At 34.1% G+C, this 5,281-nt stretch overlaps 1 pseudogene across 1 annotated transcript; it reads left to right on the forward strand.

Moving 5' to 3' along the window:
* Positions 1–862: 862 nt before the first annotated feature.
* Positions 863–2,308, forward strand: LOC100356483 (ADP-ribosylation factor-like protein 5A pseudogene; annotated as a pseudogene). Its single transcript, XR_016221866.1, has one exon. The product of XR_016221866.1 is annotated as an ADP-ribosylation factor-like protein 5A pseudogene (transcript).
* Positions 2,309–5,281: the final 2,973 nt, after the last annotated feature.

Here is a 5,281-nt window from a genome sequence, read left to right on the forward strand (position 1 = left end):
ACCTGCTATGCCACAATACTGAACCCTCTTAATTTATTCTGACCACCTGTGTATATGATTAACCACCTAATGAAAGCCCATCTTGAGAACAAACCAATCAGTATATTGCTTGATTTTTACATTGGAAGCTCATCAGCATAATCAAAATTATGTAAATTTTCTTGATGATTGTATATATAGAGTTCATCAGAAGGACTCTGGGCTCATAGCATCATTCTCTCTTTCCAGGTGATATACCATTAATATTTCTGGTGCTTTATGTGAATGTAAATAAACTTTGATTATTGAATTTTTCAAATTGTAGCTATAGATGCCAGTATCTTTCATTTAAGGTTTTTCTAGTAAATAACATATTTTTAATCATTTTTTATTTTTATTTTTTCATTTCTCAAGTTTAGTACATATTTAATACATGTTGGTTTACTCAATTATCTTGTATATGTTTTTCATGCTATTATTTCTCCTATATTAGTACTCGTCAAACTGTAAATTATATACTAATGCATATTTCTTTTGTTTATCTTTTATTTCGATGACTTGTATACATCAATGATGTTGTAGTGTAAGCCAATCCTACTTTAGAGAACCATAACCAAACATGGTTAACTTTTTCATTGTGGTTTCAATTTGATGAAAATTCTTTAAATTTTATTTTTCAACTTTCCTTGATTCACCTTTCTTGATTTTAATTTTTTTCTGATAGAAAAGTAGAAGGAAGGAGGGTGGAAGTGAAGGAGGGAGGAAGGGAATTATACTACAAACCAGATTGAATTTTTAAAAACGAATTAAAATGAAAATGAAGAAAAATTTAAAAATTGTTATCTCAAAAACTAAGAGGAAAAGAGAAAGCAGAGTAGGGGGGAGGACGGTGGCCTGCGAGGCTCGTCGCAGACAACGCGGCGGCGATGTCCGCGAGCCAGGCGAGTGCCGCGGCGGCAGCGGCGGGGCCTCGCGCGCTACAGGACGGCCTGGGCTTCGGCCTCCCTCAGGTTCCCTGGAAGCGGGCCGGCGGCCAGCGCGGGAGCAGCAGAAGCAGAGGCGGAGGCTCCAGCGCGTCTCTCTGCCCCTCCGCCTGAGCCCGGGGAGGCCAGGCGGCCGGGCGGCTGGAGGGGGTCCGCTGCCCGATAATGGGAATTCTCTTCACCAGGGTATGGAGACTGTTCAATAACCAGGAGCACAAAGTTATAATTGTTGGGCTGGATAATGCTGGGAAAACTACCATCCTTTACCAATTTTCTATGAATGAAGTTGTACACACATCCCCTACAATAGGAAGTAATGTAGAAGAGATAGTGATTAATAATACACGTTTCCTAATGTGGGATATTGGTGGCCAAGAATCTCTTTGTTCTTCCTGGAACACTTACTATACTAACACAGAGTTTGTAATAGTTGTTGTGGACAGTACAGATAGAGAGAGGATATATGTAACTAGAGAAGAACTCTATAAAATGTTAGCACATGAGGACTTAAGGAAAGCTGGTTTGCTGATTTTTGCTAATAAGCAAGATGTTAAAGAATGCATGACTGTAGCAGAAATCTCTCAGTTTTTGAAGCTGACTTCTATCAAAGATCACCAGTGGCATATCCAGGCCTGCTGTGCTCTTACTGGAGAGGGATTATGTCAAGGACTTGAATGGATGATGTCCCGACTTAAGATTAGATGATCTCTACTGACCTCGTCTTACAGACTTTGTGTAAACAGTGTGCTGGACTTTACCTGAAAGCTGCAAAATTTAATGGTTTAGATATATTTATAATAAACTGATTTAAACATTTTCTATAAGAAGAAAAATTCAGACCACTTGTTTGAAAACAAAGATGAAGTCTCACTTTCCAATTTACTTTCTCATTATACCTTCCAAAGTAAGTTATGAAAACTGTGATTGACATTTTTCTCATAATGAATACTCTCAGGACATTGTGTAGCCTGTGGTAAGTACAAAGGGAGAGGAATGCATTTTGAACTTCTAAGAGCTTTAGTATCAGTATAACCTCCCTTGTTGAATGTTGTCATTTTCTTGTTCCATTTAGTCAAACTACAAATCACAGATACTAGGTTTCCAATATTTTAAAATGTAACATTACTTATGAAAAGTATTTTGTGTATGTATTGTATATATACCTCAAGTCAAGTTAATGGCTTTGGTTTATGTGCTAAAGAAAAGCAAGTAACACAAAAATTAATAATATTCTTGGTTATAACCATAATGAGATGAGCACTGACATTGGTGGTAAGTGCCATTTTGTATGTTTCCTCTTTGTTCTCTGTATTGTACTAACCAGCCCCCAAATCATGGAGCTACTCTTTTTTTTTTTTTTTTGAGCTACTCTTAAAAAAAAAAAAAAAAGGAAAAGTCAAAAGCTTGATAACTACTGTGTACCTCTTTTTTTGCCCAACCCCACATATGAAAACATATAATCCAAATAAGTGGAATATGTTATCAAATTCTTGGTTAAGGATTACTAATGGACAGAACTGTACAATGAACAGTCACCAGATTATTCTTTTTGTTGGTCTAAATTGCTAACCAAATTATTTATGAATCAGTCAATCATAAATTGCGATAAAAAAAACTATCAAGTTTTTTCTTATTAGTGTTAATTGAGTACTGGTAGGAAACAGGTCTATCCAGAGAAGTAATGCTCTATAAATATTATTAAATAATTCAGCTATAGTTTTTTTAAGTATTAAATTATATTTGAAGCAGTTAAATGAATTTGAGAATTAAGAGTAAGGCATATTCAAGCAACAGCATTAATTAATTTGCAGATTTCTTATTTTAGGAATCAGAATAATTTGAGTTTGTTTTTTTAAGTTTTCTTGTATCTTCCACATAAATGCGTTATTTGACAATTATAAAATGTGATTGTTTTTGGAATGCTTTTAAGAATTTGGTTTAAAAATCGATTGACATGATGTGGTGTTTATACTAGGAAATAACTTGACCCAAAATACCTTCTGTGTTTGCTTAGGATATTTTCTTTGATATCTAAAAGTTGAGGTTTTTCTGTCTCAACTGTAAGCAAACATCCTAAATGTGTTAAAGCATATTCTCAGATACTCTATTTAAGTATCTTTCATGTCCTGAAAATCTGAAGATTAATCTGAACTGCCAGTTTTTAGATTTAGAATATTCAAGGAAAAAATAACTACTTTTAGAGCGATGTTTTCAATTTCATCAAGGTTTTGGTGAGGAATAATACTATGTACTATAAACATTGAGAAAACTTTGAAAGTTCTTTTCTACCAGATATGAAATATTCAATTTCTAATTCCAACTCAGATGTGAAAGATCAGTATTTAACATTGGTTGTTTTGTGTTTTATAATATGTTCAAAATACAATTACAACATTTAGTATTTGTCAACATACTTTTACAAACGTACATTATCAATAAGCTTTGTTCATATGTTCTTGTATTTTCTTAAATAATTATAATGAGTTACTTGTAAATTAAAAATTCCCTTAAACCCTCCCCCCCCCAAAAAAAAAGAGAGAAAGCAGAGTAGAGAAATTGGAGGATTAGGGGAGGAGGGAGTAAAGGAGTATTATTATATTCATTTAATTATATCTATGTATTATATTAAATTAATTTCCACTGTATTAATATATTAATCTGAAAAAAACAAAGTATCACACTTTTTAAAAATTTCTTGATAGGACAATAATTTGCTGGGATATTGTTTACCCAATTCCTTTTTCTGTGTTGATCATTGTATAATGTTCCTATTTTGCCAGTCAATTCTATTCTATTCTATTTTATTTATCAAAAGAAAATTTATATTATAAATTATGCATTGTTGTAGTTAGTGTGACCTGTTTAAATCATGAATATCCTATTATAAGCCAATCCTATTACTTTTAAATTTAGGCTTTCTTGGGTGGCTTTTTCTCTGTGAAAACTTGATAGAAAAGATCTAAATTCTCTTTGCAACTATTTCAAGTCCCCAAATTCACAGAGCCATGGTGACCCACTCAATCATCCTCAAATTCCAAGGGTTAAGTTAATTTAGCTTTTCTACAATTCTACAAAACTATAAATTAATGTTTCCTTATGAACCTCCAAAGTGTAGCTATAAATACAAATGTCTTTCCCTCAAATTCCCCTGGTAATTGCCAAGATCTTTGCTTTATTTCTATCCACTTTTCTCTTATACTTTAAAGGTAATTTAAAATCTTGTATGATTTTTCCATGGTATATTAATGGATAATTACTCACTACATTTACTAATATTTTATTGGCATTCATTGTTCCTGCCCAGATATTCACTCACAGTTTTCAAAATATCATTTTTGTCACAATACTTCTCTTTTGCTTTTGCCTTTTCTTTTGAATTCAACACTAACACTTACTTATGATATTGGTATCTTAGTGTACATTGGTCGTAACATGAGTCTGTATATATGTTGTTTAATTTATCTGAAGATTATCGGCCCCCTGAAAATTTTCTGAGTTGTCTAGGAATCTTTCATGTGCACAGTATCTCTGAATAGCTGAACACCAATATGCTATTCTATGCTTTCAGAATCATACACTTTTTGCAATTTGTGTGTTTTTAGATAACTCCAAATCTATCATTGGTAATGAAATTTCCCATAGTATCTTTCAACATGAAGGAATCTTTCCATTAGTAGTCTACCAATGCTAGTACAGAGAAACTGTGACCAACTTGGTAGGGTTTTTTATTCTGATATCACTGACTTAGGGATATTCTTACACATTCTCCTGTTGTTGTTCATGTTCACATATTTAAGGAAGCAGGCAGGGAGGAATAGAGAGAGAGAGATCTACCATATAATAATTCACTCCCCAGAAGACTAAATCATCAAAGGCTGGGCCAAACCAAAGCAAGGAATCTTGAAATCATCAGGCCTCCCACATGGGTGGTAACAGGCAAACAACAACTTTATTTATCAGAGCTTGCATTTTGACATAGCGGGTTAAAAGTCTGCCTGTGATACCAGCATCTTATATGAGAAGTGGCTGTTCCACTTTCAATCCAGTTCCCTGCTAGTGCACCTGTGAAAGCAGCAGAAGATGGTTCAAGCCTTTGGTCCCCTGTACCCACATGGGAGAGCCAGAAATTCCTGGTATCTGTCTTTGGACCAGACCAACTTGGACTGTTGTGGCAATTTGGGGAGTGAGCCAGTGGATAGAAGATCTCTCCCTGTTTCTCCCTATCTCTGTCTTTAAAATAAATACAATTAATCTAAAAAATAACAATTTTAGCTATATTCTGCTCACTCCCAGGCACATTAGAAGTGAGCTGGATCCAA

This window comes from Oryctolagus cuniculus, chromosome 15, assembly GCF_051225735.1.
Source record: "Oryctolagus cuniculus isolate XC-2025 breed Fujian yellow rabbit chromosome 15, ASM5122573v1, whole genome shotgun sequence".
NCBI classification, from domain to species: Eukaryota; Metazoa; Chordata; class Mammalia; order Lagomorpha; family Leporidae; genus Oryctolagus; species Oryctolagus cuniculus.